Genomic DNA, 11,236 nt, shown 5'->3' with positions numbered 1-11,236 from the left:
TAGATACGGAAACTTCAAAATACATGGGTAGCCCTACTAACTTATGAATCAGTTGAAATACAAAGTATATAAAATTGATTAGCATATTCTTATCAGTTCCATTCTGCCCAAGGATCCCCAATGATAGGCAATTCACAGGTGCCGTTGCCAATACGGTTGATTTTTTTCTTGTCCATAATTTTCTTCTTGTCCCCAATTTAAAATTCAGAATTCAGCATCAGATGAGCTTTTCACCTTATATATCATGTGATAATCTATGTGATCACTACCAGGAAATATGAATGTGAAATATGCATATATACCTTGGCCACTGATCAATTTTCAGTTGGTTTATTTACTTAACCAGTGGCTTGCTAAGTCACATTGGTAATTCAAGTTTAAGTTTGTTGTACCTTGTGAAGCGATAAAGTATGCTTATGTTTACTTTTTTGTTTCCAAGAATAATGATAGCTGGATTGTAGGCTCCTTAGAGGCAGAGATAGATTGCATTTTATACTTTATTGGTAACAATCATGGCATAGGGAATAGTACTGATTACGAAGTAGGTTAAGACCCTGATGCTGGGAAAGACTGAAGACAGGAGTAGAGAATAGAGGATGAGATGGCTGGATGGCATCACTGACTCGATAGGGATGAGTTTGGGCAAGCTCCGGGAGTTGGTGATGGACAGGGAAGCCTGGTGTGCTGCCATCCAAGGGGTCACAGAGTCGGACACGACTGAGCGACAGAACTGAACTGAACTGATGAAGTAGGTACTCAATAGTTACTTGTGGGGTTTACTGACTTGCTTCTGCAGCTTCTTGGCTTTGGCAGTTAAATGACTTATTAGATTAAAAACAGATGTAAGGATAGTAGTGTATCTACCAATTCAGTTCCTTTAGCCATAAATGTCAATGTGCAAAGGATCTATGTCATATGGGGGTTCTTACCCTGAGCTTCAGAGGGTATTCCCTTAACTCTCTGAAATTTTATTCAGTTTTTTCTTGTGTGTGTTCATATGTTCACTTAGCTGGGGAGAGGATCTAGAAAGTTCTTCACTTCCAGGAAATCCATCACTCCATAAACTATTAGGAACAAGTGGTATTTAATATTTTCTCCTGCATCTTGAATATCAGCACTGATAACTCTGGAAGCCCATCTACACTTGCTTGGAATACACTATAACCTTTTTTTTCTGATCTTTTACTTTCCTAAACATGCCTGATCTCCAGTTAGAATTAAGTTGCCTTAAGCATTTAATAATATCTGGAATAAACCAGTGTATAAAGCATGAAGACAGGGTAATTGAAACTTCTTCTTGTTCCCAGGCTGCACTCTTTACTGAGCTGGCATTTGGGTCCATGTGCAGGTCAAGGTATTTTTTATCATTTAAAACTCTAATGCACGAAGTGATCTGCAACCTAATTATGGGGGAAATTACCTGTATCCTTATGCATGCTCACACCACTAAACTCAACAGCGGCATTTCAGCTAACGGTCCCTGTCTTCTCACTTGAAAGAATTTGGGGCAATCGGCTCCTGGCATGAGGAGTTGATTTTAGAATTCATGGTACGTCTCACAGCCTAAATTTACCAGTCTTCAGAGTTCGAAAGCTTTTGTTGTTTCTGTAGACGGACAGAATAGATTAGTTAGTGGTGGTCAAATCAGTTTAAAGTGTTTCTCTACACACCCTACCCTTTCCCAGTCCTGTGTTTCTAAGTTAACGTTTAACTCGGTTTATTGCACTACTGCGAATTTTTTGAAAAGGCAGTTATGTTAAGGAGCATTCCCTTTTAAGGAAAAAAATCAAACCTTTATAATTATGCTATTAATTCTCAGTTTAACTGAAAATAACATATGAAAATGACTCTTTCAGTAGAACATTGTGTTATTATAATGTAGTGTTTAGTGCCGTCTATGGGGTTGCACAGAGTCAGACATGACTGGAGCGACTTAGTAGCAGCAGCAGCAGCATGAAGAGCCATGGTTTATAGCATTTTAATCCTAGCTCCTCCTCCAAACTTTAAGTGGGTCAGAAGCACTTTTAACTCTTATGTTGTGATTTTTTTGTATTGTTTATCTTTTAAAATAACATTTATTAGGACTGCTACAAGCCTACATTCTTGTTTTTAAATTTTGGCTTCTTGTAAATGTTTTTGTTTTTACAAGGCCAAGTCTGCTCCCTTTGGTGCTCATCAGAGAAGCTATGGCTTTGTTCCATTCTTCCATCCTACCAAGTGAGCAAGCTCTTGGGAAGCTGTTGAATGAAACCCTAAAGGCATCTTTCTAAGCAAAATAAAGCTTTACAATTACATTGGAAGACTTTGACTCATACCCATTGTAAAGGTTGGCTGTCAAGAGTTCATTTGGAGTGTCAGAGATTTTCTGCTCCTGCAAGTTCTAGAGCTTCCTTTCAGGTAAAAAATTTAAATACCCACGCTTTTAACTTAACAAAAAAGCACATGAACTCCATGGCACAACAAATGGCTTCCAAAATGATTGTAAATTGAGTGACAGAAGAGAAGTCATTTAAAGGGACTCCCACTAGAGAACACAAGGCAGCACCCAAATAAATCCATTTTAATTTTCACTTTATTTCCGTTCTGCTTCAAAGCTGTGATATCATGAGTGGAGAGAGAAGCAGCTCATAGAACAGCCCGAGTTCAAACGCACTGAAATTTAGTATGCAATGTAAAATCGAGGACTTCTGCTTCTCAGAGGATAATTGTGGAAATACCAGGGTGGAACTGTGTGGGCTCGGTGCTACAACAGAATTAGTAATCTGAGATGACCCTGCATAGATTGGCAAGTAGCCATGAAGTAATGCTTTTTACAAGAAAAAGCTTGTACCTGACAAGCTATTAGAAGCGTGCATTTCTCTTAAAACTCTCTTCCTGTCCTGCACGAAAAAAAAGACATTATAAACTGCTAATGAAATGTGACTTTCCGACTGAGAGACCAGATTCCCCCAGGACTGAAATGAAGCACTCACTCTTTAGCCTTCTCACCCTGGGTGTCCTCTGGGGTTCCCTGCAGAGTGCACTCTGCCTGCACCTTGGCGAGACAGCACTAAAGGGTCAGTATTCTCTGCTATCTTTCTTTGCACTGGGGCTCAGGCCGCCAAAGGGGAAAATAGTCACACACACACACATACAGGGTAATGGCCTAAGTGAAAATCAAGCAAGCCTGGTGGGGTGGTAATGACTTTCCCAGCATCCAAGCCTTTGCCTTCAGGACAAGTGAAGCTAGAAAACAATGTCATTCATTTAACGTTTATAGAGAACACACAGAGTGCTCGGTGCTGGGCTCAGTACTGGAGGACATGCAAAAGTACGCGGAAAACAACCCCTGCCGGCGGACTCGGACGGGTTATTTCAGATATCAAACAGAACTTATGACCTTTTAAGAAATTCTTGAGTGAATAAAAGTGCACTCCGAATTTAAAATAAGCAGGGGAAAAGAATACCGCTAGGACGACAAATCTTTTAGGAGAAAAGACATGTAAATGTGCTGGAACATTTTATTTCTGTGATATAAAGTGTAGCCCGGATGAGTGTGAGAGTAGCGGTTTAAAAGGTTTAAGAGGCGCCAGGCTGGCTGGTTCTTGGAGAAGCCGGACTTCAAAGCAGCACAGTGTTCAGATGCCTTGCACAGTGAGCTGGCTCCGAACAAAGAGGAACCTAGCACTTTTACCTGGGCAGTGGATAACTTTGTGGAAAAGTGCCCTCCGAAGGGGAAAACAGGCAACGTTCCTCCCGGAGCGGAAGCCCCCCACAACCCTCGACTCTGCCTGCCGACCGCACCCTGGACCGACCTCACCCCCACTCCCCCGCCCGGCTTCCTCCACCCAGCGGAGGCGGCGGGCCGCGCCGCCCGGGGTCCACCGCCCACCGCACGCCTGCAGCCCTTGCGCACGCCGGCTGCAGCCGGTAATCGGCCACGTGCGCCCGGGTTCCCCGGCTCGGTCCGGGGCGCCTCCACGGTCGAGGTGGCAGCGGTGGGGGTCTCGATCCCTGTCCTCCGCGCCCGGCTGAGAAGTCCGGACGGCGGCGGCGGCGGCGGCGGCGGCGGGAGCGAGCGGCCTGGCCCCTCCCAAGAGCGGGCAGCGCTACCGTGGGCTGCGGGCGCCGCCTCCGCTGCGTCCGTGGCTGCGCGTCCCGCTCGGTTCGGCCCCGCTCGGATCCGGAACCTGCGCGCCCGGCGCGGCAGCCCTCCTCCTCCTCGGCGTCGCCGGGCGGGCAGCTCCTCCCCGTGGCGAGACGCGCGTTCGAGCCTCCTTCCCCGGCTTACGGATTCCCGAGGCAGGAGAATTTTGCCTCGGTCCCTACGAGCATCTCTCGGCCTCTTCCCCCCCTCCCCGTGGGCGCGCGCGCGCACACTCACACACACACTCACACTCGCCGGCGCGCGTGCGCACGGCCGCGCGCCCGGAGCCGCGGAATCTCCGGCGCCGCTACTCACACGGGCTTCCAGCCGCCACTGGGCGTCCTCTGTCTGCGGCAGCGGCGGCCGAGGCGGCGGCGGGGAAGGCGGCTGCAGCCCGGCCCGGTCTCAGAGCTCGGCGCCCAGGACAGAGTCCGGGGGAGAAGCGGAGAAGGAGGGCGCGGAGGCGAGGAGGAGCCGCGCCGCTCCCGCCCCTGGTGCCGCGGCCCCAGGTAAGCAGCTCCGGGGGGCCCGCAGCATCCCTGGGGCGTCCGGGCTTGGAGCGGGGGTTTCGCGGTCCCGCCTCCGCCGCGGTACCGGGATCGAAGCTCGGAGGGGAGTGGGCTCGAGGCGGGGGAAGGGGAAAAAGGAAAAGAGCTCGAGGTGCGGCCGGGAGGGAGGGGTGCAGGGGAGCGTGAGGGGCTTCGGCGCAGCCGCCCGCGCCCTTCCCCTTCCTGTCTCAGCTCCACTAGGTTCACTTTTACAAGCCTGGGTGGCGGGGTGAGGTGGGGGGGCGGTGCCTGGCGCCCCCGGACAGCCGTACCGAGCTCTCTCCCCTGCCGTCGCCAGCCAGTGTTGGCTCTGGGCTCCGCGCCCGCCGCGCGCCCACCACCTCCCGTGCACCTTGGACAGCGCACCCCGCCGCTAGCGTCCCCCAGCACCGCGCCCCGGTCCGCTCAGCCCTCCAGCCGCCCTCTGCTTTCCAGGTCGTCACCCTCCCGCCCAGCCTCTGTCCTCCTCCTCCCAGCCCTGGAGGACTCCGTCGGGTGCGGGCCTGAAACTTTCCTCCCGGTCTTTTCTGAGCCGGGTACTACTGTTATCTGTGACTGTCCTCTTACTCGAGGGGGAAGTCAGACGTTGTGGACCGGTCTTTTTTTTTTTTTCGGCGGGAGCATGTCCTGCTCGAACGGGCCGAGGCAAAAGAGGCACTGGGCAGCGGGACTCGGGGGCTGCTGGGCTGCAGAGCCCACGCCTCGGGACCCAGACGCCCGCCGCCTCGCCGCCTCCCCGGACCCGACACGTGCGCGCCTCCCACGGACGCGGCCCCTCCCCGACCACCCTGCGTCCTCCCCCGGCACGGCCAGGGCCACCCCATAGGTTGGACACCCGGGGCTTGCGGGTTCTGATTGGCCGAAGGCGTAACCCCGCCCCCTTTCCGGAGGGGGTGGTCCCGGAGTGTTGTGGTTGTCAGCGGCGGTGCGCACATGGGGGAAGTGGGGTCGACAGGTAGGGGAAGCGAGGCCCCTTGAGTCCCCGCGACCCACTGTGCAGAGCTACACTCCCACCCGCCTTCCTCCAAGTACACGCCTGCATGTCTCCTTTTCTGTCTTTTTTTTCCCCAACATTTTGCTGCTATGACATTACAAAATCAACTGGCTTGTAGCCTTTCTTTTATTAATATTGTATTTGTTCGGTAGTGGAGATTTTTACAGCAGATCTAAAAGAATCAGGAAGACAAGTGTTTATGGGGAGGTTCGTGGCAAACTGCAGGTTTGAGTCCGGTGGTTTGCAGAAAGTAATGAGTGTCTAAGGAATACGAAAAGGGTGGAGAAAGTGGGGAGAGCATGTTTCTTAGTGAGGTTGGGATACAGGTGAACAAGCTTGAGAAACTGCGGGAGAAGGAAGTGGGTCATGTATGGGGTGAGACCTGAAGGAGAAACCTGGATTGGGCGCTCCCTCCCAGGAGCGGTCTGCTGAGGATGGCTCTGTCCGGAAAAGTGATCATTTGACCAGTATTCAGTTAATTATTTAACACACTCTGTTTCTGTTTTGCTAAAGTTGCCCTTTTGATAGCAGATTTTATAGTAATAACGTCAATCCACGTAATGAGTTTTGCTTATTACCAGTTTCTTACAACGTGTAGATTTACAAGTGGTGGTGAATTTCAAAAGGTGAATTTCAAAGGCTTGTTTAGAGGAATGAACTAAATAGTTAAAGTGGTTTGGAAATATTGTGAAGGAAGATGGATGAGCGTTGCATAAAATGCAAAGACTGTTCTGTCATTATTTAGGGTCTTTGCAGAAATATATGCGTGTGCATAAGTGATACTGATTTCTCTTCATTTCAAAGCATGATTGCCTCTAGCAGTTTCCAGCTTTAATTCCTTCAGGCTGTTTTGATGTTGTGTCTGTACATCTAAGAATATTGTAATTCTTATCTTTAGAAGCCTTGTCAATGGAAAACAAACAGCAACTGATGCAAGCGAATGTTGACAACTTTATATTGAGTACACTGCGTTAGTTTATTTGTAAGCTAGTGAAATATGCAAGAGTAACATAGCATGTCTGCTATTCCCGAGCGACCAATGTCAGAACAAAGTGGGGAATCACATGAGGCTATTCCAGAGAGAACAATTCAATTATTTTAAAAGTAAATATATGTTAATATTCTTGGGTGTAACGAAAAACAGAATTTTCCCATTTGAATTATTATCTTTGTACACAGGGGTAGCAGATGATGACATGAAGTAAAACAACAAATGATCAGTGATTCCAAAGTAGATAGTAAAGGCATTCCATTTATTATTTTTATATCAGTAGAATTGCTTTCCTGACTAGAGAACTTTGTATTCAGGGGACAGAATTTGATACATCTGGCAAGTTGGAAGTTATTGCTATTGTTGAGAAAATAATTGACTGTATTTTCGTATCTCCAGGTCATGCTTTAATTTGCCCTTTGGGATTTAGATCTAGTTTTTGGCCTATTCAGTGTAGATGAGTTTGGAGGTAGGGAGGAGGAGAATGTATAATAAATAGTCACACACACACATACATACACATGCAAAATGTATGTATGTATATCAGCACACAGCTGTATATTTATAAACATAATTTAGGGATACATTCGGTGTGTTTGTTTATATATATGTTTATTGTTCTTAGAATTTTTTCGCATTTCTTCTTGTCCAAAAGGTGGCCCTATTTTAAACTGTGGAAAGCATTATCACCGGTAGAATTGGCCAATAGATCATGGAAACAGACAATAGTATTTTGTTGCTTGGCAACCACCTACTGTGAATGAAAAACAAAGCGGTGACAGCTGCTTCCACATCCTGACACTCATACTGTAGCTTGGGCTTTGCAACCCTCCGAAGGAGACAGATCTACCAAGTTGCATTTGAGGAAGGTGAAGCTGTTTCCTTTGGAGGGGGATGTTTTCAAAAAGAACATTTCAACGTTTTACTATAATCAGAATTACATTGTTATTGTGGGATGAAATGAAGCATCTAATTTCGATCTCCCTCTTAAGCCCGGTAGACACTGAAAAATGCAAGGCTGGGAGGGTTGTTTAGACCTTCCTCATTCTCCCCTTTGTAGCCATTAAACACCATAAACACCTTTTCTGCCCCTCTCAGATGCTCTTAGGATTTTGCAAAAACTTGAGTTCTCTCGAAATAGGTGACTGGGTTTTACTGCCAGGAGGGAGTTAGAGACGGATGCTCTGGCCTAAGCCTTTAGTTTTAAGGGACACTGAGGCCCAGGGAGGTGTTGTGACTCAGACCTGGTGATGGAGCCCTCTCCAGGAGGTCTTGCCTTGGGTCACACTTGAAAATCCCCCCCCTACCCCATTTCCTCCCCCAAATCATTCTTTCTTTGTTCTTTATTTACACATAATTTGTAATCACGATTTTTACCCTGATAAAGATCATTAGAAAAACACAGTGGTATTTGAGAGTCAAAATTCATTATGGTTTTAGATACCTTGTGTACTGTGTTCAGCCTTCAGTCTCAGAAAGTCCTGGGACTCCCACCTCTTTCCTCAAACTGGGGATGCCCTTTCCCTTGCTTTGGTAATTGTTTATATCTTTGGACTATCTTCAATGTTCTCCTTTTCTCTATATGAATTTAAAATGGGGATGAGATTGAGGATTGTGTTGGTCAGCGGGTATACCTGTAAGAGTTTTACCATTACAGCTAATTAATCGCTTGTTGTGGTCTTCTGTCTGCAAAGGACAGACATATTGTTGGTCTAATGATCGGGGCTCCAAAATAAATAAATAAATAAATAACAAATGAACTTATTTATGAAACAGACACAGACTCACAGACTTAGAGAACTGAGTTTATGGTTACCTGGGGGATGAGTTGGTGAGAGGCAAGATTGGGGATTGGGATTGACAGGTACACATGCTATATTTAAAACAGTTAGCCAACAAGGACCTACTGTGTAGCACAGGGAATGCTGCTCGATATTCTGTAATAACCTAAATGGGAAAATGATTTGAGAAAGAATAGATGCATGTATATGTATAACTGAGTCACTTTGCTGTACACCTGACTCTAATACAACATTGTTAATCAGCTGTGCTTCAGTATAGAATAAAAATTTTAAAAAAAGTATACAGGACAGACTATGTTGCTGCATCATCCTACTGTTGGTCCTTTTCAAAACTGTTTTGCCAAAGGTGTCACCTGAAGCCTGCTTGTGGACGACAGTCATCTATCTGCGAGAGATGACAGTGGCATACATTGTTTCTGAACCCTGAGATGCTAATGAATGGAGTATTGGATGGTGGACTTGAATCACATGTGCTTTATTAAGCCCTCTTTTTAAGCTTAGGAAATGGGTTGCATGGGCGATACATTTCGAGTTTCCTTCTGCCATAAATACTTTGAAGAATCTGTGTTCTGTCGTTTATTATTTATGACAAAGGTAGGTATTTAACTTTAATACACCTTAACTGGAAGAGAAACTTGGATTGGACTGGTTGGAGAAGCAGCGTAGTGACAGTATTAAGTATCATTGAAGAATTATTTTCACCAGAAAAGCATGCACTTTAGCAGATTTGTCGGGGGGAATAAATTGATTTACAGCAAGTTTCACCTAGTGTTAGAAGCCTGCTGTTAACTTGTTCTAGCTAGAAGGATTTCCAAGCAGAATAATTTTGCAGATTACAAGTGAACTTCACTGATTTTTAAAGTTATTTTTCATAGTCTGTAGTTCAGGACAAGCACTTGCTTTGGGTCTTCTGGGAATAATCTAAATTTTAAAGTTATTATTATTAAAAGAAAAATCAGAACTCTCTTTTTGTGGCATGATGTTAAATATTCTGTAGTTCATACATTTAATTTATTCCACTGGAATCTTGAAATTTAATTAACTTCCTTCTTCTGTCTTCATGTTCAAGATAATGTGTGTGTATGCCTACATATGTGTTGGCTTTTTTTTTCCTTTTTGTTGTTTTTATCCTAACAATAGAATGCCAAAGGGCATGATTTGTTTTTTTTTTTTTCATACAGTAAAGAGAATCTTTAAGCAAGAGATATTTACGTTTTCCACTTCCTTATGTCAGCTTCTGCTATTATAAGCTGTAAACTCTCGCCCACACAAATAGGATGATTGCTAAAAACAAGCAAACAAATAAATATTTATCTAAGCAGCATCCCATTTGCTGCCCTACAGGCTGGCCAAGAAAGCATATTTTCTCATTCTTTGACACATATACACTTCTACACACACCCACATACACACTGAATTTAAGGTCTTATGTATTCTTCTTTTGGTGGTTCTAATTTTAAGGGTGGACAGAAATAGTATTTGATGGGGCTACCTGTGTATGATCGATTTTAAGCAAAGTCGATGGATTCAGATTTTCAGAAATGCAGCAGAAGAGGAAGAATTAAATTGAATTATTCCCCTTGGAAAAATGTCAAATTTGTGCTGACCACATAACCTGTGACCCTTCCCACAGCACCTGGCACCTGCAGCAGCGCTTGGCTTGCAGCAGACTCTCAGTGTGTTTTGTGAAGTATGCACCTGCCGCCTCCTTTTTGTGATGTTGCAAATATTTCGGTCTGTATCTTCATGAATAGCAAAAGCTGGGCAAATGGAGAAGAAATACTTTTCTAATTGTTTCCAGCCCTGTATAAAAGCATATCAAAAGGACTGACGTAGCCAGTGATATTTTGGAATGTACTTCTTGTCGGTGTAGAAAGTTCTACCAGGGGTGTTGATTTTTCGCAAATACAGCCATCCTAAGTACAGAAGAGCTCTTTAACAGCCCACAGCAGCATAACAAAGGTTAGGGCAGCTGGTCTGAAGGAATACTTTATTTAGCTGGAGCTGGAGGGGGAAGCCTGCTAGCCCCAGCCTGCTTATCCAGACTGGAGCGTGGCCAGTGTGCTGTGGTTTAACATCCCAGACCGGGGGAGAAAAGCCACCGATGAGGTATGTAGTGACTCTGAGTGCCCAGGCCTCTGCTTTGGTCTCGTTTGTGAGAGAGCTCCTTGAAAATCGCAGAAACTGTTGTGCCTCTGAGGGTGGAGCCCGGAGTTCCCATTGAGGCCCCAGGTACCGAATTTGTGGTCATTGGAAGAAGCCTTCATCCTGAGACATCAGCACCTGCTGTTGAAATACGATTTTCCTCTTCATCCCGCTCCATCTCTGTGAAGTTGGTGGAGGTGACTGTGTTTCTGGGGACAACCCCGGCAGAATCACCAGGTAGGGTCAAGCCCGAAAGGCTTCCGGTTCCTCGGAAAGCATCCTTCACCTTCCCACCACGACCTCGGTCTTTTGTCTCCCTTGTAGGGATTAATTCACCGTTTTGTGTTATAGCAGCAAGTCTCTTTTAAGGTGTACGTGGATCAGCAGTTATGGAGCATCTCAGGAGGAGCTCCTGAGTGTCTTGCACAGATTAGGTGCTCAATAGGTATTTTTTTTTTTTTTTTCGTTTTACTACTATTTTGAGAGATTTGGCAGATAGTTTTGTCCAGGGAACAGAGGTACCTAGTACCATACTGTTTCTTTTCAGGATGGTTTCATTAACACACAGTTATTGAGCATTTACTGTATAACTGGTATTTGGCTCTGGGGATCATGGACATTCTTAAAGCA

At 45.8% G+C, this 11,236-nt stretch overlaps 1 protein-coding gene across 6 annotated transcripts in view; it reads left to right on the top strand.

Moving 5' to 3' along the window:
• Nucleotides 1-4,439: 4,439 nt before the first annotated feature.
• Nucleotides 4,440-11,236, top strand: part of ENOX1 (ecto-NOX disulfide-thiol exchanger 1) — a 658,121-nt gene continuing 651,324 nt past the window's right edge. For all 6 annotated transcript variants that reach the window (XM_027973532.3, XM_060394299.1, XM_042254658.2 and 3 more), the window contains exon 1: nucleotides 4,440-4,635. The gene's annotated coding sequence lies outside the window, so the exon portion shown is untranslated. The remainder of the gene's footprint in view (nucleotides 4,636-11,236) is intronic.

The sequence above is a fragment of the Ovis aries genome, chromosome 10 (assembly GCF_016772045.2).
Source record: "Ovis aries strain OAR_USU_Benz2616 breed Rambouillet chromosome 10, ARS-UI_Ramb_v3.0, whole genome shotgun sequence".
NCBI classification, from domain to species: Eukaryota; Metazoa; Chordata; class Mammalia; order Artiodactyla; family Bovidae; genus Ovis; species Ovis aries.
Note: the sequence above shows the minus strand (reverse complement) of the source record. Positions and strands in the feature narration are given on the sequence as shown.